At 45.6% G+C, this 23445-nt stretch overlaps 1 protein-coding gene across 4 annotated transcripts in view; it reads left to right on the top strand.

Annotated features, from left to right (window-relative positions):
• Positions 1-23445, top strand: part of ATP8B1 (ATPase phospholipid transporting 8B1) — a 124091-nt gene that overhangs the window by 14562 nt on the left and 86084 nt on the right. The window contains exon 2 of one of the 4 annotated variants that reach the window (XM_066353507.1): positions 20033-20296. The exons of the other annotated variants lie outside the window; for them this stretch is intronic. The gene's annotated coding sequence lies outside the window, so the exon portion shown is untranslated. The remainder of the gene's footprint in view (positions 1-20032; positions 20297-23445) is intronic. 4 annotated transcript variants of the gene reach the window in all.

The raw sequence follows: 23445 nt of genomic DNA on the forward strand, positions 1-23445 counted from the left end.
TTTCTTATAGTTGAAAATTTGTAAAGCTGTGCAATCCATAAGGCACTAAAAGCCAGTTTTGGAAAAGGAGCTCGTGGCAAGGACCAAGCCAGAACAGCAAGAGCAGGGGTCCCCAAACTTTTTACACAGGGGGCCAGTTCATTGTCCCTCAGACCGTTGGAGGGCCGGACTATAAAAAAACTATGAACAAATCCCTATGCACACTGCACATATCTTATTTTAAAGTAAAAAAAACAAAATGGAAACAAATACAATATTTAAAATAAAGAACAAGTAAATTTAAATCAACAAACTGACCAGTATTTCAATGGGAACTATGCTCCTCTCACTGACCACCAATGAAAGAGGTGCCCCTTCCAGAAGTGTGGCGGGGGCTGGATAAACGGCCTCAGGGGGCTGCATGCAGCCACGGGCCGTAGTTTGGGGACCCCTGAGCAAGAGGAAACCCACAGCACGCCTGTGCTACCCCATGCTACCCGGCGTCCGGCTTCTAGAAGGGCTCTTATGCTCACCTTTTATCAGATGAAGTTATATTTTCTGTTATGTTAGGTTCCTTTGCATGTGTCATAAGGAAATCAGTAAGTATAAAAATGGCTTTAATTGCACTTGGCACCGGGCAAGGGAATATAAATATTGGCGACTGTTGCAAGAACTAAAGTACATTTTACCAGCAAGTGAAATCTTGTTTGCTATGTTGTCTCAGGCCTCGTTCAATGCTTCCCAGTACAGAGAGCCCTTAGAATTTAATATGACTGTCCTAACATTTATTGTCTTCAAAACTTTATATGTGAATACTTCCGTTCCATTAAAATAATATTTCTCCTCTCATGTCTTGTTGGCAGTCCTTATATTCTTTAGAATTTGTCTGACTAACCTCTAAGTTGTTACAGATAGTTTTTCTGTCCCAGCGTGTTCTAAGTCAGTGTTATCTTCCGTATCTTGCTGTATTTTAACCTTTCTTACTAGACGGAGATGATAGTATTTCTCCTTCGTACTCAAGCAAATCTTGATTTTTTTAAAACTTCCTTTAACATTTTTTTGGGTTCTTATTTTTCATGAACCTTTAGATGACCACATTTCATTATTTAAATGAAGGGGCTTAGTTTAGAAACAGTCAGCAAAATTCCCAGCTCTGACATCTCCGCTTATGTTCATTGTACTGGATCCTTCCCTCCATCCCAATCAGTTTCTACTTGAAAGGTGAGCCTGAGGTTTTTTTTTGTGTTTTTTTTTTAATCCTTTTTTTTTTTTTTTTTTTTGTATTTTTCTGAAGCTGGAAACGGGGAGAGACAGTCAGACAGACTCCCGCATGCGCCCGACCGGGATCCACCCGGCACTCCCACCAGGGGCTACGCTCTGCCCACCAGGGGGCGATGCTCTGCCCCTCCGGAGCGGAGCGTTGCTCTGCCGCGACCAGAGCCACTCCAGCGCCCGGGGCAGAGGCCAAGGAGCCATCCCAGCGCCCGGGCCATCCCTGCTCCAATGGAGCCTCGGCTGCGGGAGGGGAAGAGAGAGACAGAGAGGAAGGAGGGGGGGTGGAGAAGCAAATGGGCGCCTCCCCTATGCGCCCTGGCCGGGAATCGAACCCGGGTCCCCTGCACGCCAGGCCAACGCTCTACCACCGAGCCAACCGGTCAGGGCCGAGCCTGAGGTTTTTAAAAAAGTTATTATTATTATTTCTTCACTCATTTTCTGGACGGGTGCAAGCACCATCTTTAGACTAACTGAGCATCCCACATTTGCACACATTCTTAGTAGTGATATTAAAATGGCAGGGTTATGGCTATTTTATAATCCTGGCATTGCAGTGCACATGCGTGCCTCTAAAGCTCGGGCCCTTGTTTCAGGAGGAAAGCATTCAGTACGAAAGGGAGAAGCATGGCGATGAAATGCAATCATGCTTGCTCTCTGCAGGGGATTGGGTCCAGGACCCCCCGTGGACACCAGAATTCATAGGTGCTCAAGTCCCTTTTGTAAAATGGTGTAGTGTTTTCACATAGGCTACAGCGGAGTGTGCTTGCACACGTCACTTTATTCTCTTCATTGGAGTGGATTCCGTGTTAGTGCATGGCCCATGGCAAATTCAAGCTTGGCTTGAACTGTGGGCTGCTTTACTCCCATTCCCAGCCCCTCTCCGGATCTATTGTTTCTTCCTCCAGAAGATCTTGGATCTGCCTGGCCATGTCCCCTGCCATCCCCTTAGTTCAGGCCACCACCCTCCCTCTCCTGGACCATCGTGGAGTCTCCTAACTGATGTTTCCATTTCCACCTGCCCCCTCCGACCCAGAGCAGCCCCCAGGTCCGGAGCACATCTCCAAGCAGCTGCACAGCCTCTCCCCAGTGCGGTCACAACGCCATTGACCTCCTTTCCACGGTTCGCCAGGCCGGCCTGCTCTGCCCCTGTTTCCTCCCCGCAGCTCCCTTCTGGGCCTCCTTCATTTTCTGGAGCGTGACAAGCCCCTTCTTGTCCCTGGTCCCACATGTTTGTTGCACTATGACCTGAAAAGCTCTGCCCCTTACTGGTTTGCTTTTTGGCTCATGCCATTCCTCCAGAGCTCTCTCTAACCCCCCCTGATTCAAGTAGGTTTCTCCCAACATGTGCCTCTGCTCTTTTTCTTGTGTTCATTAGCATGTAACCCTTTATTTTTATTTTTTTAAGATTTTATTTATTGATTTTTACAGAGCGAGGAGGGGCAAGGAGCGAGAAGGACCAACTTATAGTTGTTTCACTTTAGTTGTTCATTGCTTGCTGTTGTATGTGCGTTGACTGGACAAGGCCAGAGCTTTGAACCGGCAACCTCAGCGTCCCAGGTTGATACTCTGTCCACTGCGCCACCACAGGCCAGGCTGTACCCCTTTATTTATCTGTGAGATTACTGGTGTGCCGCTCCATGGGCCTGGCAGCTTCAGGAGGAGGCACCACGTCCGTCCTGCTCAGTGGCTGATGGCGGCCGCCGAAGTTTATTGTCTAATTACTGGTGGTGGAAGACTGTGGGACTAGCTGCTCCCTGGGCGGGCAAGTGAAGGAATGGAGACTAGCCCGACTGGTGGGGTGCTGGGGCTCAGAGAAGGGAGGCACTAACTCAGTTTGGGGTGTCCAGGAAGCTTTCCAAGAAGGAGTGACATTGGAAGGATTGATGATGGGGTTGAGGATGATTTGGGGTTCCCCAGACTTGAGAAATAAGATGTTCCAACTGGGGTGAGGGGAAGTACTTGAAATTCAATGGATCCTAAAGAACATCTGGCCTCTGATCATGCTCCCTCCCGTAGATGCCATGGGCCATCCAGAAAGAGGCTGCTGCCACAGCGTCCACCAGTCACTTCTCAAACACTAACGTGCGTGTGAATCTCCCAAGGGATCTTGATAAAATGTAGATTCCGGGTTTGGCAGGTGGGAGGCTGGCCAACTCTGGGTGCTGTAAACACTGCTGGTCTGCAGACCTCCCTTTGAGTAGTAGCAAGGACACAAGGCGCGGAAGACCAGTTATTTTGTTAAAAGGACATCCTCTCTGTCCTCACCTGCCCTTTGATATATGGCAAAGGAGGTGGCTTCTGTCTTTTCCCCAATATTTCATTTTCTCTTACACTTTCATTTGTGAGTCACATAAAGAAGCGTTTCATGACAGTCATTTAAGGCAGCCTCTACAGGTATATGTGATACTTTAAAGGTATTATTGTTTTACACAGCCCCTCCTATATTATTCAAGGAAATAGAAACATAAAAAAGAGTTGTTTTTGAGCCCATCCTGTTACATGGTATCAGTTTCAAAGGACCACAAGAAGCATGTTAGGGCTCTCCTTGAATGGAAACCCTCCCCGGCATCATCCATCACGCCTGCCCTCCTCCAGCTGCGTTCTCTGTGCTGGGAGCTGCACAGTATCTGCTTTACGGTTTCTCTGCAAAGCGTGTTTCATCTGGATGTTCTGTTCTGACCACTTGTTGTACTTCTGGGCACCCCCTACCCCGTCAGCCTGAGTATCTTCAGAACAGGCAGATTCATATCAATCCAGGCCAGTCATCATTCAGAGCATAAATCTGTTTTCCTAAAGAACCATATTACAGTCCAGATGCAAACACATGGGTGTCACATTACCTGGAGCTGCCTTAAGATACAGAAAGCAGATGTGGCAGAGCAGTTTTCTGTGGGTGGGAGTGAGTGTGCAATCCCTTCTTGGCTTTGCAGTAAAGGAGGTTCTCAAACTTGGCTGCACCTTAAAAATACATGGGGAGCATCAAATATACTTACACCTGAGCCCCCACCTAGCGATTCTGTATCCAGCAGGGATACAGCCGGGGTGATTCTAATGCGTAGTCAAGGCAGAGAACTGCCGCTCGGAACGTAAACATGGTGCATTTAAAATCCTACAAATAATTGTAGGTGCACTATATACAAATTTCTGAGAAATATGTTATAATAACTAAGTCAAATATTAAAGAAAAGAAATATAAAGTCCAAGCATGCTTTTATGGTAATTAAACGGAATAAATATGACAAAATTAAATTTATTCTGACATTAAAAAACATTTTTATGTTACATTTTTTGAGTTATGCTTTTTTAGAATTCATAAAAAAGAGGGGTTAAAAAATAAAAAAACAACAAAAAATTATCTTTATATATATATATAGATACATTCTTAGTAAGATTTAGTGAATTCAGCAGGTCCCGGCACGAATGTGTTTTTTCATTCTTGTGTTTATGAGAAACATGAGCCTGATGTGTCCTAGTGATTTCTTCAATGTTTGGGCATATATTTGAAAGGCAAACTCTCATTTCCTCGTCAATACATTGAAGAATTCCTCTCTTTTTACTCTTGTGTTGAGGGTAAAAAATCCTAATTCATATAAATAGGATGTTGAAAATTGTAGTAAAATGTTCAAAGCTTTTTTAGATATTGCCACATATTCTTCTTTTATAGAAATCCAAAAGGCTTCAAGAGACAATTCCTTATGTTTAATCATCAATCCATGATCAGTGGATATAGCTGCTAGTTCTTCTTCTTCCGTTAATGTTAAACCAAAATCACTTGAAGCTTCTGTGAATGGGCTTCTAATCCAATCATATTGTTCAGTGTTAAGTGATGGAAAATGCTATAAATTAAATTCTACCTGTCCGCCTTCAAGTCCTATTTTATTTACATTTAACTTTTGCTCACTTCCAGAATCGGATTCTTCAATATCACGCTTCTTTTTGAGAAATCTATCCACTTTATTTGGGTGTATTTATCTAAAAATAATATAATGATGTGTTAATAATAAATATAATAATGATGTGTTAACAAAAAGAGTGGTATTTCCATAATATAATGGTATAAAAGAGTAACTATATTTTTATATCTGGGCACATGCCACAAACCAGCGCAGTTAATAATTCCAGGTCCCGAGTGGGAACGGTGTGGAGTTAAGAAAATATGTGGAATTAAGAAAATACGGGGTTGGGAGGGCCCTGTAATTGCTGCTAGCAAGAACAAAGTACGCCCCAAAACCACATCTTGCTTTATTTATAGGGCAGAGTGGGCCATTAGCAAATATTAACGGTACACCAAACAAAGGATAGAAGAAACTTGCCTCCAGTCTTTCCAGGGAACATGGGGTGTAGTGTAAACAATCCAGCACCACAGCTTAACAGCCTTTTGCAACCTAATCAGCTTACAGCCAATTCCCCACACCTCTGTCCCCCAAAAATCTAAACTCCAAAAACCCTGTTGGTTTTTTGGTCCCCAACATGCACATATTTCTCTGGAATACCAATGGGCATACCTGGAAATCTTCTAGGGCCCACCAGTGTGCCCTGGTGCACACTTTGAGAACCACTGATCTAGTGTGTCAGAAACTCACTAGGGTTTAAGGAAATGTCTAAATATACAGCTACAGGAGAAGTGATTAAAATGAATGAACGGTGTAACTTGGATACATGGGACTGGTGTCTGTAATGCATCAGCTGTGGGTGGCCTCGATCGAGTCACTTAATAACCTCACAGTTCATGTCTGCACAGTGGTTTGCCGAATCCAAAGAACCTTCACATGCAGTATCTTATTTTCACAAGACTTTGAAAGAGAGAGGGCAGGGCAGCTTTGCCCCTTCTGCCCTTTCTCCAGGGAACACAATTCTTCATTGTTTGCATTCAGCTGCTGCAACATCCTCCTGGCCCGGAGTGACTCGCCAGCTCTTCCAGGGCTGGGCTGGGTTGGCTTCCCCAAGCTTCCCCCAAATCCGGGACGCAACACCCTGTCCTGGCACGTACCACGTTGTGCTGTGACGCCCCTGTGTTAAGGTTTCTCTCCTGTGAGGAGGGGGCATCATATTTTTTCATCCCAAGCATTACCTAGTGGGCATTCAATACCTGTTAGATGATTGAATGGATACATTAGTCACCAGTTCATGGATGGGGACTCCGAGGGGCAGGCAGACCAAACACACGCCTCACATTCACCTCCCCTAACCTTTCTGAGCTCCGGATCCTTCTTGTGAAAATGAAGAATTTGGAGAATTTCTCTAACAACCCTCAGGGCTCTAAAATAGGGGCTGTTCTAGTCTATTTGGTTTTATTGTCAAAATTCAACAAAGCTCTCCAGGCTGCTATAAAGACTAGGATCAAAGTAACCCAATTTAGCCCTGGCCAGATAGCTTGGTTAGTTAGAACCTCATCCCAAAGTGCAGAGGTTGCTGGTTCGAACCCCGGTCAGGGCACACACTGGAACAGATGTTCCTGTCCTTCTCCGGCTCTCTTCCTTCCTCTCTCTAAAATCAATAAAATAAACATTAAAAAAATAAATAAATGAAAGCACTTCTTTTTTTTTTTTAATGTAACCCATTTATTGTCAAGAACAGAAACTCAGACTTACACTTCAGCCTAGACCAGTAACCCAGATACTTCTACACTTCCAAGTCACCTTGAGAGATTGAGAAAGTAGAAACGGCTGTGTCTGTCCCTTTATTTTCTCTGTAGTTCCCAGAGATTTTGAAGGAGAGAAGCCAGCTTTGAAGGCCCGCTTTCTGGTGTTCTGGGGATTGCTCACATCCGAGACCAGCCACGGTTCTGGGAACAGCCTTCAAGTCTGGTTTCATAAATTTTCAACAGCTGGAGGATGCAAACACAGCCGGGTGGGAGCGGCCTGCGTCACCGGCTGGCGGGCCGCTGTGCATCAAGCCCACACGGTGGAGGCGGGGAGGCTGTCTCCTGTCCAAATTAGGATGGAATCAGAGACGGCGCTGCTCAGACTGGCCTCTTGGCCACTTAGAAATAATATTGCTAATCAGCCAGGGTGAGGAGCCGGGGTGGACATTCTGGAATACAGAAAGAAAAACGGAAAACGTGAAACCTCATCTTTCTCGGGGTAGAACCTTTCAAGAAGAAGTAAGTTTTTCGGAGCGTGGGCAGTACTGTTTCCATCACGCAACCCCTTCAGCCAGAGCCAATTAAGGGATTTTTAAGGGTTGCGCAATGCAAGAATAAGGGCGTATATTTGAGAAGTTAAATGAAATCATTTCTCTGGCTTGGAGGAGAGCGGCCAGACTGTTGAAAATCCATATTTAGATGTAACTGTGAGCCCCACCGCCCACCACATTTTCCGAGAAGTTTTCTTTTTCTTGGTCTCCCACCAAGGCAGCCCTGAATCGGAAGGCGGCCTACCAGTTTTGCAGCATGATAAGATCTGACACTTTTGATTGTTAAAGTCTCAGAAGCTGTTAATACTGCATATGTAAACATACAACAGGATGTTCCTTACAGCTGCAAGGAATGACTTGGGAGCCAGGCCAGAGGAAACCCTTTACAGTGTGAATCCTGTCACAGACCTTCAGTAACGCTCAGAGCAACTGTGAGCTCAGGCGCTTTGATTTTCATAGGACTTTTAAAAGAAATTGATAAGTTGAATGTTTCTTTAATCCTTCTAAGGATTTGCTGAATTTCAAGATGAAGAAGAGATCTTGTTCGCTTTACCTTTTCCAACTTCAGATTTTCAAAAACTTTCGCTATATTTATTGATGTCTCCAAGACAGTTTTCCATATACAGACAACCTGTGCATTGAAATTGAACAAGCTGAATTTCACGTGCTGCTGTGATTTACAATGGGCTTAGCAAAGAAGACGGTGTTTAACATTATACCCAAGTGTTTCATTTCTCTTTTATTGCACAATGCAAGAATTGATAGTTAATCATTCAAAAAATAAAAAACAGCCTGACCAGGCGGTGGCGCAGTGGATAGAGCGTCAGACTGGGATGCGGAGGACCCAGGTTCAAGACCCCGAGGTCGCCAGCTTGAGCGCGGGCTCATCTGGTTTGAGCAAAAGCCCACCAGCTTGAACCCAAGGTCACTGGCTCCAGCAAGGGGTTCCTCGGTCTGCTGAAGGCCCGCAGTCAAGGCACATATGAGAAAGCAATCAATGAACAACTAAGGTGTTGCAACGCACAATGAAAAACTAATGATTGATGCTTCTCATCTCTCTCCATTCCTGTCTGTCTGTCCCTGTCTATCCTTCTCTCTGACTCACTCTCTGTCTCTGTAAAAAATAAATAAAAAATAAAATAAAATAAAAAACAAACGCATTCAATGTTACAAAAATAAAAAAGTGGACATAACAGGCCAGAGCTGATACCAACTTTGATCTTAAAAGGTAACTTTGCGTTTCCTTTCTGCCTCTTCAGATGCCCTGCAGTCCTGTCCCTGTGTCCTCGTAATGCTTGGCACCTCCTGACGCTGTTCTGGGTGAAGTCACGTCTCTCTGGGTCTCACTGACCACTAGCCCTCTAGTGCTTGTTTCATAACAGCTGCTTCCAAAGACTTTCAACCATATTCGGGACCCTGCTAAAATGTCAGGATTCTCGCTGAGTGGAACTTTTGGCTGCTCCTGTTTCTGGGTCGCCGCTGTCCTGGAGGGTGGGCTGGACCCTGTGATGCGCTTCTCATGAAGAGAATGTGGCCGGCAGCAGGAAAAGTCACTGCCAAGGCAGGCCTGCAAAAAGACCCTCCTTAGACTTGCTCTAAGAGAAGCCAGCTGCCATGTTGTGAACTGCCCTATGAGGAAGTGTGCGTGGCAAAGAACTGAAGGGAACCCCCACCCGACAGCCCATGAGGAGCGGAATCCTGCCTCCTGTGCTGGGAGTGAGCTTGGAAGCAGAGCCTTCCCAAGGGAGCCTTCGGGTGGCTACAGCCTTGGCTGACACCTTGCCTTGGAGCCCCGAGAAAGACGCTGAGCCACGCCCAAGACCCTGAGCCATTGAAACAGAGATCACACTTGTGTTTTGAACTGCTAAACATCATTTGTTATGCAGCAATAGATGACTAATACAAGGGCAGAGATGTAAGGCAGGACTGAAAGCCCGAGCTCCTGCTTCGGGTGGCTCACCATCCACCTCGTAAGCTCTAGTTGTCAAACATCACTGGTAAACCAAGATACAACACTGTCATTGTTACTTTTATTATTGTTGTTGTTGTTATTATTATTATTATTTTTAGAGAGAGAGGAGAGAAATAGAAAGGGGAGAAAAGGAGAAGTAGGAAGCATCAACTCATAGTAGTTACTTCTTGTGTGTGCCTTGACCAGACAAGCCCAGGGTCTCGAACCAGTGACCTCAGCATTCAAGTCGACGCTCTATCCACTGCACCTCCACATGTCAGGCGTCATTGTTATTTTTGATTAAAGGGCTCTGACAATAATAGTTTCTGAGCTTCAGTTTTGCTTCACATATTTTTTCTGTTTTTCAGTTTAATTGGTGAGTAAGTAATACAGCCAATGATTACAACCTTCAAAAGACAGAAAAGGGTATAAAGTATATACAGTAAATTTTATTGTTCCCTTTCAGCCCAGTACCCAGGCTCCTTCTCCAAAGGCAATAGCTGTTACCAGCTTATTGGTTAGCCTTCTAGGGTTAAACTTTTCATTTACAAATGCGTACATACATCCCATGTCCCCACCACCACCAAAACAAAGCAAATAGCAGTGGAATTTGGCCTTCAAGTTCGACCTGAAATGAAGAGTATGGTTGATATGCAACAGATTGAAATCTTACATAATTTCTGCCAATGGATTCTACTCGCAACTTAATAATTAACTTGAAACCGTTGAAAGACCTTTGAGAGAAGGGAAAATAGCGTGTCACATAATGATAGGGCTAGAGTAGGGCCTAGAGAAGTCATACAGTCCGCTCGCCCTTCTGGTTTGCCCTCTTGCCTTGGGCCAGGATAGTGTTTAAGTCATCAAGATGAGCTTCTCTTGAGAGGCTGCCTCAATGAAGTATCTTGTTGATCTCTGGGGAAAGGAGGGAATGGGTTGAACATAGTCTACAGATCAGAAAATGTTGTCCCAGCCTTTTACCCCCTTATTTTTCAATCAACTCCTCCTTAACTTCATACTGTGAAAAATGAGATTTGTGTGCAAATGCTCATGTGTGTGACTCGCTTCTGGTCACTCTAGGGAACTGAGCGGACTCTGGGTTAGAATGTGGAATGAGCCCTGAGAACAGATATGAAGAAGGAAGTGAGGGCTGACTCGTGCTGTTTTTCTACTTCTTTCTCTCACCCAGTGGTGGAGACTGGGTAACTGTTGTTAGCTGTGTGGGTGGTATCCCAGGCTTGCAGAACAGGACTTGACTCTTTCCCTGGCTGGCCCTGAGACCTTGGCCACACACCTAAACCTGTTCACGTCTCCGTTTCCTTTTTGCAAGGGGAGGTGCTGAAACCAGGTGATGAAATGCTTTCAACGATGGCAGAAGTCTAATTATCATTGTAGGTGAAGACTAATAAATATCCTAGAAGAAAAGCACCTTATGAATTTGAGGTGACATTGTTATTACAGTCATGACCTTTAAAATTATAGGCGGCATGCCAAACAAGGCGCGATGGAGGCGAAAGAGTAGTTGGACAGAATTCAGCCAAGCACAAATGTTGGTTTTGTTTGTTTCATGTGTAGTATCGACTTTAAATTGAAATGAGTCATACAGTATGTTCACTCTGTTTGTTTTGCCAGCTCACAAGATTGGCCAATCCTTTGAATTTATTGTTAAGAGAACCATAGAAGAAAGTAGCCAGAAATAATGGTAATAATTGTTATTCAGTGACTCATGATTCCTTTGATTGGAATCCAGGGTCTTATTTATTTCTTGTTCTGGCAACATTACTAGATATTCCCTTTTATTTCAGCTAAAGGAACACATGAATGGATAGATTTTAAATGAATGTTTACTTATTTTACTGCTCCTCCACAGAATCTCTTCCCATCCTAGAAGAACCAATGGTCTCTTTCTTTTAGGCCACTCATCTGTGACCCTGATGATATGGAGTGAGACTTCCTCTCTCTCTCTCTCTCTTTCCCTTTCCCTCCCTCTCTCCCTTCTTCCTTCTCTCCTTTCCTTCCTTCCTTTTTTCTTCCTTTCCTCCCTCTTTCTCCTCCTCCTCTTCTCTTTTTCCTTCCTTCCTTCCTTCCTTCCTTCCTTCCTTCCTTCCTTCCTTCCTTCCTTCCTTCCTTCCTTCCTCTCATTTACCAAACATTTAGATTCTGTTCCTAGTATCCAAAACCTTTCATTACCTACCAACTACCTACTATGTGCCAGGCACTGTTCTAGGTGCTTCAAATACAGCAAGGAGAAGAGACTGTGGGGGACGAACAAACTTTCCTCTGTCTTCAAGATTCTTCAGGCTGGTCTAATCATCAAAGAGATGTGAGAGAGGTCTGCAAGAGACAATAACCCAATGTAATACTACATATGAATGGGAACCCTGCATACATGGAAGAGTCAGACCCTCCTCCCCTGTGCACCAGAATCTCAGAGACAGAAAGGAGGGTGGAGGTATATAAGACACCCTGAGCTAGGGATGAGGTAATGCACCTTGAGACCTTCAAAGGGTCATGGCAGGGTGATAAGAGCAGATGTTTAAGAAATAAAGGTTTGCCCTGCCATCTCCAGGATAGGAACATGGGGTGGCTCGTTCTGAACCCACACATGACAAAGTTCCTGCCCTCATGGCACTTATACATGCTCATGTTGGAGGGACAGAGAATAAGCACTCTAACAAGTGTTAGGTCACTTGGTGATAATCACAATGGAAGAAATATACCAGTACACGGTGAGGGTGAATAGAAGAGGCCTCATTAACAAGGTGACCTTTCATCCAGTCCACAATATTGCTAACATACCTACTTACTGTGTGTGGGGCTGCGCTCTAGGTGCAAGGGTATATATGAACAAAACAGAAATCCTTCCTTCAGGGGTGTGCGTGCTGGTAGGAAGAGACAGGTGGCGCATGAACACATTTTAGAGTCTGTTAGGAGGGGAGGAACGGTGTAAAGGTGGCTAAGGTGTCAGGAAGGTGAGGCCACACAGTTCAAATGTGGTGGTCATTGGGCAGGTCTCCTAAAAAGGTGAACTTTGAGCTATGACAATGACAGGAGGGGTGGAGCTCTTTGGGGACTGCAGGAGGATTCCAGGCACAGGGACAGACACCACCCGGCTCCCACAGAGTGCGGGGCCAGGGAGGGACCACTGTGGCTGGAACAGAGCCCAGGAGGGTGGTGGAGGTCAGGCTGAGGGGGTGAAACAGGGGGTGGATGTTGGGTTTTGCTCGAAGAGAAAAAATCTCTAGCAGGGTTTGGAGCAGAGAAATCACACAATCTGAATTACCTTTGTAGAGAATCAGTCTGACTTGTGTGCTGAAACTAGGCCACCAGGGAGCAAGGACAGAAGCAGGAGAGCAGTTTGGGGACTACCTGTAACCCAGGTGAGAGAGGATGATGGTGGCTCAGCCAGGCGGCCAGCATGGAGGAGGTGAGAGGTTCTAGATTCTGGAAACGTTTGGAATGCAGAGCCTTTAGGGTTTGCTGATGGCTCAGGGACAGAGTGTGAGGAAGGAGTCAAGTCAGCAGGATTCCAGGTGTTTGTCTCAAGCACCTGGAAGGATGGGGTCACTTTTTACCAAAATGAGGACCCCTGGGAAAGAGTGGGTTTCAACGGAGAAGGAGGGATTCTGCTTTGATTTGGTCTGAGAGACTTCTGGTTCTAAATTTAGCTTCTTTGGTAATGTGGAAGCACTCAGGGGAGCCACTTTCCTCTTTAACAAGATGTGAGGCCCATCTACAATGCTGTTGCTAAAGTGTCTCTCAGTGAGAAGAAGGCGAAACTAAGAACAATCCCCACGTTCAGCTGCTTGCGCTGCCTCAGGTTCCAGCAGCAGTTCCCCGAGCTAGAAGCCCCTGATCTTCCTAGATGTCTTCCTGCCTGACTCCTTGTCCCAACCAGATGAGCTGTGAAATATTGTTGCTTCTCCCGCGGAAGGGTTTCCATGACCCCCTCTCTGCCTACAATGCCTTAGCCCAGGGGTCCCCAAACTTTATACACAGGGGGCCAGTTCACTGTCCCTCAGACCATTGGAGGGCCAGACTATAAAAAAAACTATGAACAAATCCCTATGCACACTGCACATATCTTATTTTAAAGTAAAAAAACAAAACGGGAACAAATACAATATTTAAAATAAAAAACAAGTAAATTTAAATCAAGAAACTGACCAGTATTTCAATGGGAACTATGGGCCTGCTTTTGGCTAATGAGATGGTCAATGTGCTCCTTTCATTGACCACCAATGAAAGAGGTGCCCCTTCCGGAAGTGCAGCGGGGGCCGGATAAATGGCCTCGGGGGCCGCATGTGGCCCGCGGGCCGTAGTTTGGGGACCCCTGCCTTAGCCTCTGCCTTTGTCATCCAGAGATCGGGACCAGAGGGACTTTCTGCAGCCCTGTCTGGGCCACAGATGAACAGCATCTGGCTCTGGAGTGCATGGTCATGGCCATTTCTAAAATGCAGATCTGACCAGGCCAGTCCCTGTTGAAGGGGCCCCAGGCCCTTTGCACGGACAACTGCCTAGAACTGTGCTCCATCTCTTCTGTTGCCCTATTTATTATGCTTACAGTTCCAGGGCTGACCTCAGTGCCAGTCCATCCCTGTCTGTCTCTTCCCAGGCTTAAGCTTCAGAAGGACAGGAGCCATGTCTTGCCCACCAGGAGCTACCTGAGTACCCGTCCTATAGTTGGGAGACAGTTGTTTTGAAATCCCAGGCCTGTGGTGGCCTGTGCTTGCTTAGCACACAAATTCCAGATGCCTCTGAACTGCGAGGCCTTCCCAGCCTTGCCACAGTCCACACTGTGCAGCCCCCTCTTCCAACCACCTTCCCCTGCACCTGCCCACCCTTGCGTAAGTCCCCCAGTCCTGTGTGCTTTGAGATGGTTACTTCCATGGCTTCCTCTCCTCAAGTGCCTCTCTTCTCTCACTGCCGCTCTCCCAGCCTGATCACGCCCCAACTTGACCCTCGAGGCTCAACTCAGAGAACTTCCCTTCCCTTTAGAGAAGTTCCTTTCTCTAAAGTCCCTGCCGATCAGGTCAGTCCACACTGACAGCTGTCTCCCCTGGATTCTCCTAGCACTGAGGTATGGTGGGTGTGTCTTTGCCACTGTCGCCAACTATAGCATAGGAGGACCAGACCTGGGTTTTATATGTCTCTATATACTTATATATATAGTTCATACACTGTATGTCTTTCTATACTGAAAACTTGTTTATTGCATTGGTGTTTCAATTAAAAGAAGAAATGGTGGAGTTTCACACTTCAGGAGGCTTGTTCCTTGGGACAGATCTTAGCTCTTTTGTAAAGCACTGATGTAACTAACAGATGCACAGGTTTGATCTCAGCTCAAGAGGGGTTCTTGCGGTGGGAACCTGGGGTTCTATATCTGGTTTATTTGCCTCAAAACTAAAGGTACAGCCTGCCTGTGTCTCCCCCCCCCCCCCAGATATTTTATCAGGAGTTTCTGGGCCTCGAGCTGTGTTTCCTTCCATATTTTTTCTGGTTGTTCCAAGAAAATTGCTGAGCGCACCCCTTGATGCGACTGGCAAACTAACTTATCTCATGAGATATTATTCAAATCTGTAGGGACTGGATGCATTCTGATCAGCTCATTGGTTTTCACCGGCAGGGATTCCGGTTAAGTTCAGACTGGAGGCAGCACCCCAGAGCAAGCTGCCCCTGTGGGTGGCCTGACAGCTCATCACTTATCAGAAAGGAAATTCTGCAATCGACTTTTAAAGTGCTGATACCTAAAAATGACTCCCGGGTGTGATCTTTGGAAGCCTAAGTAAGGGAAACCGGGTTATCTCTGATCATTCAGGAATTACAAAGAAGATGAATTGAAGGGTCAGAGAAAAGGCAGAGAAGGGAGTTGTCCTGAAATACAAGCTGTGCAAAGCCCAGTGCTGAGGACCGTATTAAACTGCTCAGTTAAACCATCTGAAGAGGTGAAGTACTGCTAACCTATCCTCCAAAGTGGGTAGTTCGTCTCCAACAGAAATAGCTCCGTTTTGACTTTACGAGGCAGTTGTGCAGAGATTTACCGTCTTAACTCCCCACCAGCTGTACTGGCACTGCATTGACACTTCCTCCTGACAACAATGGAAGTCCACGTGCCTAGGAAAGCGGAGACACTAACCTGGGTCTGACTGTCCCTTTTCTGTCCTTCTCTCTGTCTGTGACAGCAGGGCATGTCAAGGTGTTTTCACCCCTAGGTAGATCGCCATGAACTTGGCATCTGCAGCTGGCAGGCCCCAATGTGCCCGCTCCTTATGCATGGTTTGCCCCGATGAGCAAGCTGGGGCCAGACTGAGCAGATCTGAATCTAAGCTCTTCCTTGTGCTGGCTGTGAGATCCTGGGCAAGTTTCCTCATCTGAAAATGGGAATAACAGGACCTGCCTCACTGAGTTGTGAGCTTGAAACGTGTTTATATGTATTAAGTGCTTAGAACAGTACCTGGCACAGAGTGGTAGCTCTGTAAGTGGCTAGTGTTATCATTAATCCACTATTAGATCCAAATTACAAATAAGCAGCTCTTGGAGGGCACGTGCCATTTCCTGGGCATCTGGACTGCTACAGATGCCCCTTCCTCCTGAGTGAGTTTTCCCCAAGTCCTATCTCGACTGTCTGTTCTGGGGCTCTCCTTGGCCATTTCCTGTCACTGAGATAATGTACACACTAACTGCTTCTGGCTTTACCCTGGCGAAGGAGGCTTATTGTTCCTGATTTTAACCAAACCAGCAATTGGTAAATAAATGGCCTTCCATTCTTGGTGGTTTGGGGCATAAAAGCCCACGAGCATCCTTGGAAAGGCTCCAGAGAAACTGGTTTTAAACTGAGGTAGGATTCTATCTGCAGGACATGGAGGAGGAAGGCAAATAGATCTTGATTTTCATCTCCTTGAAGGACAGATTCGGGCAGAGATGGAGCCCAGAGGAGCAAGGGGTTGCAGTGCGGGCGGGCAGCTAACAGGGCTGTGGCGGTGGGGGCGTGGCTGGGCAGCTGGGCTCTCCTGGCCGGCGTGTGGTTTTGGGTGATGCAGACACCTGGTTCTTGTTTCTTCTTGAGATGCCCCTCCTTTAACACGCCTGGGCTCCGAGAATGTCAAACAAAGGCTGCATGTGGTCCGTCTGGGTCCTTCCCAAAGCCAACTTGTGTGTTGGCATCAGGACCAGAATGCTCAGGCAACCTAGGAGGACCATCTAGTCACTGGAAACGCGCCCACCAGATTCTTCATGAGGGCTTGGGCTGGGCTCTTCAGGCTGGTCAGTTACTTTCTGAGCAGCTGGGAAAATAAAAACACCTGGATTCTCTTTGCAGAAATCACCACCCACCCCTGGCTTCTGGGGTTTGTTAGCTGGCTGAAAATGATGTCGGTGATGGTCCACCCAAGGGTTAACCCTTTCTCTGGGCGTGTTTGTTAGCTGGCTGAAAGTGATGTCGGTGATGGCCCACCCAAGGGTTAACCCTTTCTCTGGGCATGTTTGTTAGCTGGCTGAAAATGATGTCGGTGATGGTCCACCCAAGGGTTAACCCTTTCTCTGGGCGTGTGTTCATCTCACAGCATAACTCATTTCCTCCCTGCATCCATTTCCAGCTCTGCCCTTGGCTTGGGGTTTGTTACCCACTTGGCATGCAATATATCTTGCCTTTTATTTTTAGAACTTAGAGTAAGGATTGGCACTGTAAAAATATGCATCCTGTGCATTGAATCCCAAGAGAGAAAAAGCCTTCAAAGCTTAGCTTTTGTAGCACAGAAATAGTCTAAATGGCTTTTTAGAATTTTAATCTGGGGTTTATTATCCTCCCTCAATGTGCTTGGACAGCAATTTTTTGAGGATTTAGAAATGGCTTTAAAGAATGTATGATTCTAGGATTCTTCTTAGTGGCTTGGAAAAACTATTCCTTTTATCTCCTTATTTAAGTGATATCTAGGATAGCTGTAGCTTGAATATATATTGTGAGGGACTGCCAGTTGCCTGGGATTTGACTCTGTAATTAAAAAAATTGATTTAGAGCTGTGTATGTGTGTTTATAAATAATGCCCAACCCAGCTGCAAGCTGGTTTAATGCAGTAAAACCAAGATGCCTGACAAGTCTTAGATCCAATCCTGCTTACATATCCTGGACCAGTGCTGTCCAATAGAACTTGCTGTGATGAGATAAAAGTAAACCCTGGCTGGTTAGCTCAGTCAGTCAGAGCCTGGTCCTGTAACACCAAGGTTGTAGGTTTGATCCCTGGTCAGGGCACATATGGGAATGAATGCACAACTAAGTGGAATAGCAAATAAATACTTCTCTCTCTTTCTCTCCTTCCCTCCATTCTTCCTTCCCTTCTTCTTTCCCTTCTTCCTCCCCTTCTTCCTCCCTCCTTCTTCACTCTTCCTCCCTCCTTCCTTTATTCTTCCTCCCTCCTTTCTTCCTTCCTTCTTCCCTCCCTTCTTCCCTTTTTTCTCTCTTTCTAAATTCAATCAACATATAATAAAAAAAATTAATTAAAAAAACATGTTCTGTATCTAGCTACCAGCCACATGTAGCTACTGAGCACTGAAATGTGGCTTGTTCAACTGAGAAACTGCCTTTAATTTAATTTCAGTTCATTACATTCACATAGCCTCACATGGCTAGTGGCTACCCGTATGGGGCCTCACAATGGACCTGGACTATTCTTACCTGAAATGCCCACTCAGGCAGCAGTTGGCTTTCTGAGGAGCTAGTGTTTCGATAGGGGATTGGCTGGGATGATTAGAATCAGAGGGATATGGGACATGGGACACATGCCACTGTACCCTCCCGAACTCCTCAGGCAGCTTCTCTGCTGGATGGAAGCCCTCCCTGGGATGGGATGATCCAGCCTTCATTCTTAGAGTGTAACTAACTCATCAGTGCCGAAAGCCCTTGGCGGCTTCCTGTTGCCCTGAAGATAAACTCAAGGCTCCCTAATGCTCGTGGTTATCTGCTCACCTTTCACTTCCTTGCTCATCACTTTCCTGTCACCCTCTGACTTTCCGTCACATGGACAGGCTTGCATTCAGAGAACAGCTGAGTGCGGTCTTACCTCAAGACCTTTGCAGGTACTGTGTTCTCTGCCTGGAATGACCCTTCCCTTCCCTTCCCTTCCCTTCCCTTCCCTTCCCTTCCCTTCCCTTCCTTTCCCTTCCTTTCCCTTCCTTTCCCTTCCTTTCCCTTCCTTTCCCTTCCCTTCCCTTCCCTTCCCTTCCCTTCCCTTCCCTTCCCTTCCCTTCCCTTCCCTTCCCTTCCCTTCCCTTCCCTTCCCTTCCCTTCCCTTCCCTTCCCTTCCCTTCCCTTCCCTTCCCTTCCCTCCCTTCCCTTTCCTTCCCTTCCCTTCCCTTCCCTTCCCTTCCCTTCCCTTCCCTTCCCTCCCTTCCCTTCCCTTCCCTTCCCTTCCCTCCCCTCCCCTCCCCTCCCCTCCCCATCCAGTCCTGTCCCAGTTTAGATGTCAGTTTTTATAGCATCTTGCCTGGATTATATGGTAATTCTATGTTTAATTTTTTTTTTTTTTTTTTTTGAGAGAGAGAGAGAGAATGAGAGAAAGAATTAGGGAAGGAGGGAGAGAGAAAGAAAGAGAAGCATCAAGTTGTTGCTCCACTTCGTTGTGCATTGACTACTTTTATGTGCCCTGACTGGGTCTGGGCCATCAACCTCAGGCTCAAGCCAGTGACCCTGAGCTCAAGCTGAGATCTCGGGTTTCAAACTGGCGACTTGAGCTTTCCTGGTCAACGCTCTGTCCACTGCGCCACCACCTGCCAGGCATTAATTGTTTTTAGGAGCCACCATACTGCTTTCCTCAGTGGCTGCCTCACTTTGCAGCTCTACTAACAATGTACAAGAGTTTTGACTTTACAACCCCCTCAACTAACATTTGTTATTTTATGTTTCTTTACAACTGAGTGCTTGAAAGAGAAAAGTTAATTTAAGAATAATGTCAAAGAAAGAGCTCCTAACTTTCTTAAATATATTTTTGATCAATTAAAACCTATCCCTATTAAATGAAAAGTTGTATGAAAAGAAATGAACTTAATATAATTTATTCCGGTTAGTCCTTGAAAGTGTTAGAATTTGAAAAAAAAAATGCAGGTGGAAACAAAAATGTTGAAATGTTACTACTAGTTCCTAGCACAATTTTTGGATACAGAATTCCATCTTTAGCAACTGGTTTTTTGGACAACTATTCTATCTTTAGCATTTACCCTAAAGAAATAATTGGATAAATGTGCAAAAATGTACGTTCAAAGACCTTCGTTTTCTCATTATTTTAACTTCTAAATTTCAGAGAACTGCAAGTGCCAGTTATCTTTAGATCAAGAGATGTAATTTCTGTCAACATCTGGTTGCCATCTCTTAGATTTTTAAAAAGTGTCCAAGACTATAAAGTCATAGAATCTGTGGCTCATCATACCTGGGAAGCACATTATATTATTAAGGAGTATTATGGGTTTGGTAGCTTATGTAACAGATAAATTATGTAGCAAAGATATCCTAAGTGCTAAAAAGAAAAAAATTAAAAGGTATGGTGTTTGGACACATGACACATAGACCCTCCCTCCCCCTTTTTTTTGAGAGAGCAACAGGAAGGGAGAGAGAGAGGAGGGAGGGAGAGAGAGTGAGAAGCATCAGCTCGTAGCTGCTTTCCCCTTAGTTGTTCATTGATCGCTTCTCCCACATGCCTTGACCAGGGATTGGACCTCAGGCTCCAAACAAGCCACCATCCTCTTGCTCAGGCCAGTGACATTTGGGCTCAAGCCAGCAACTGGTCTTTTCACACCAATGACCTTTGGGACTGTGTGGACGATCCCCTGCTCAAGCCAGCAACCCTGCACTCAAGCCGACAGCCCACGCTCCAGTGGACTACCTTGGGGTTTCATACTGGTGACCTCAGCATTCTGGGTTGACACTTCACCCCCTGCGCCACCACCAAGCAGGTTAGACCTTTGCTGAATGTAAGTATCTTTGGTTTTTCCCTCTGTGTTACTGCCTTTTACTGTGCCTCACTCTTTTTTTTTACATACTATATTATAGTTTCAGGTGAAGTGATTAGACATTACTTTCTGGAGTGATCACTGTAAGTCTAGTACCAAGTGAGCACCATACGTAGTTATTACAGTGTTACTGACTCTATTCCCTGTGCTGTACTTTACATCCCTGTGACTATTTTCCTAACTGGAAATTTGTACTTCTTAATCCCTTTCACCTTTTGTGGGAGGGAAGGGAAGTCCTGCTATTGAGAGCAAGACTTACTCAGGAGTTATTCTTTAAACTAGAGAACATGCATGTCATTGTACATGGTCAAACCCCATAGAATGTACAGCACAAAGTGAGCCTAATGTAAACTGTGGACATCGGTTAATAAGAATGCACTGCACTAATGCAGGATGGTAATTTAGGGGCATTTTTTTCTGCTCACCTTTTCTGTAAACCTAAAACTATTTAAAAAAATAATTTACTAATTTTAAAACTACCATATTTCCCCATGTACAAGATGTACCCCTGTGTAAGATGTACCTTAATTTTGGGGCCCAAAGTTGGGGGGGGGAGTTTTACGTTATTGAACTCAAGTTTTATTCATCATAAAATTCATACAGCTCCTCATCACTGTCCAGAAAGCAGGAAATGCAAGTAAAAAATCTACAACCACTATATAAGATGCACTCAGTTTTTAGACCCAAAAGTTTTTGGGAAAAGGTGTGTCTTATACATGGGGAAATATGGTAGTTTTTCAAATCTGATTGAGTTTGGAAACTCAAGGCCAGGCGGGATCTGGGGCCTCTGGAGCAGCCCGAGGACAGGACAGTTGCCTGAGTCGCAGCCATTTCCCGGCCAGCTTCAGGTCTAGGTCCAGGCCCCGCCGTCCGTCATTGTTAGCAGCATTCCATGGCGCTCTGATGTGTGATCCCACTTTAGAACCAGTGATCTGGTGGGGCATCCTCCTCACAGGTGAGAGACTGAGCCCAGGTGGGGACGTGACCTGCTGAAAGTCACAGCCAGTGCTGGCCTCTCTCCCCTACTCTGTGTTATCTCAGGGACCTTCAGAGCAGCTGTTGGGTTTTAATTTAAAAATTGCTTGAAGCATAGATGACAGTTCCCCTGGTCTCTTAAAAAAAAAAAGAGGGGAGGGGGAGATAATTCAGCCTGCCTCTTTAGCTGGACTAGTCCTCTATTTTCTCTTGTTTCAAGAAAAATCTTTTCGGCAAGCTTCCCATCTGGGAAGGTGAAGATATTCTTATGACTTCACCCTCTTTTAGTGATAGAGGTGCTCAGTGGCCACCGATTCTTGAACATGTTATTCCAGTTAGACAAACTGACCCTTGCCAAATCCTTTCGTAGAACCGAAGCGGTTTCTTTGTTGTAGAGGGAAAATTAAATTAGACACCATTAAGTACAAGTTGAGGGTATGCGAATTGTATCTATTTCTACTAGGTATGTTTCCTCCTTTTTGGAACCACTTCAGGACTTTTAAGTTTGTTTTCACAATACAGAACATCTTGGTAAACAGAGGGGGGCAGTAGTGTGTGGCCGTATTTCCTTGTGGAGAGTTTCAAGAAGGGAAGAGGTTTTGCCGCAGGTATAGGATTAAACTCCAGGGTGTGTGTTCCTCGTGAGCTGTGTCTTGTGCAAGCCACTAGCTTCTCTCCTTCCCTCCAGGGAGAGCAGCGTTCAGTGTGGGGAAGGTGAGAGAGAAAAGCTGCCCATGGAGGTAGGCTGGCCATGGAAGGGGGCTCAGGCATTGCTGGGGCTGGCTCTGCCCAGCGCCATGTTTGCAGCCAGTGGGTCTGGTGGACAGGACTGAAACTCAGCTAGATAAGAGGGCCTGAGGCTGAGCCCTCAGAGGGTTCATCCACCCGTAGTCTTATCTGACAGTGATTGTATTTGTCATAATAACCCCTGAGACTATAATTATATTAGTATACTGAATTCATCTCTGGCTTTCTTCCTTTTATATTTCTGTGTGCTCATTAAAATCACTATGGTGGGAATCACTTTTAGTCATTCTTTTTCCCCCTGACCTGTGCATATTGGAGAGATTGGCCAAGTTTGAAAAACCCAGTGCCACAATACTAGCTCGCTTCTTGTTGGTGAATGGAGAGCTTGGAGTGCAAGCGCTCTCCAGTGCCCTTGAATTTGGGTGTGGGTGACAAAGTGTGAGGAACTCCTACCAGCTCTCCTTCGAGGTGGGAATGATGGGCGGAGTCGGAGGACATTAGCCTCGAGCTGCAGTTGGCTTGCCAAGGGCAGGGCCTGGAGCGGGTTACCCAACAGTGGTGCTGGGTTTGTTTTGAGTCATCCTAATACCTCCTTTTCTTTCCTGGTTCCTTTAATGGCCATTTGACACAAGCTGCCAGATATCTGCCAGGGTTTAAAGGTTCACAGAGTGATCATTTTCAGTCCCTATGCTTGAATAGTTACTTAGTTGCTACTATTAGGGCCACCAATTTAGATCAAAATTTCGCTTGGGGAAGGTCCTTGGAAAGTATCTTACCTTTCCTCTAGCCCTGGTGAAGTTGAGTCCCTATAGGCAAACCTGACCTGAGGACATGGAGTGGCAGATGACTTCTGTTTCGGAGAACAGAGAGCAGCAAGGGAGCAAAGCATCGTGGAATCTATGAATTTCTTTAAACAGTCTTCCAAGAAAATGATTTAGACATACAATGTTTCTCTACTTGTCAACAGTCCCTGAAAAGTGAGTTTTAATGATTCCCAGGAGATACTAAGAAAAGCAAAGTACAAACAAGCGTATCTATTCAATTTCTATATAAGAAAGATAATAATTAGAAATAGATATATCTGCTCATCTTTATAACAAGAAGCACAAGAAGAATGAACAGAACCCAGTGACATCGATGACCAACCAGGGGTGGGTGGAGATGAGAAGGGGCTGTGTGAGGGAGAGCCACTTGGCTAAGTACCTTTTTTTTTTTTTTTTAAATTTTATTTTTATTTATTTATTCATCTTTGAGAGAGGAGAGAGAGAGAGAGAGAGAAAGAAGGAGGAGCAGGAAGCATCAACTCCCATACATGCCTTGACCAGGCAAGCCCAGGGTTTTGAACCGGTGACCTCAGTGTTCCAGGTCGACGCTTGATCCACTGCGCC

Source organism: Saccopteryx leptura, chromosome 11, assembly GCF_036850995.1.
Source record: "Saccopteryx leptura isolate mSacLep1 chromosome 11, mSacLep1_pri_phased_curated, whole genome shotgun sequence".
In the NCBI taxonomy this organism is placed as follows: domain Eukaryota; kingdom Metazoa; phylum Chordata; class Mammalia; order Chiroptera; family Emballonuridae; genus Saccopteryx; species Saccopteryx leptura.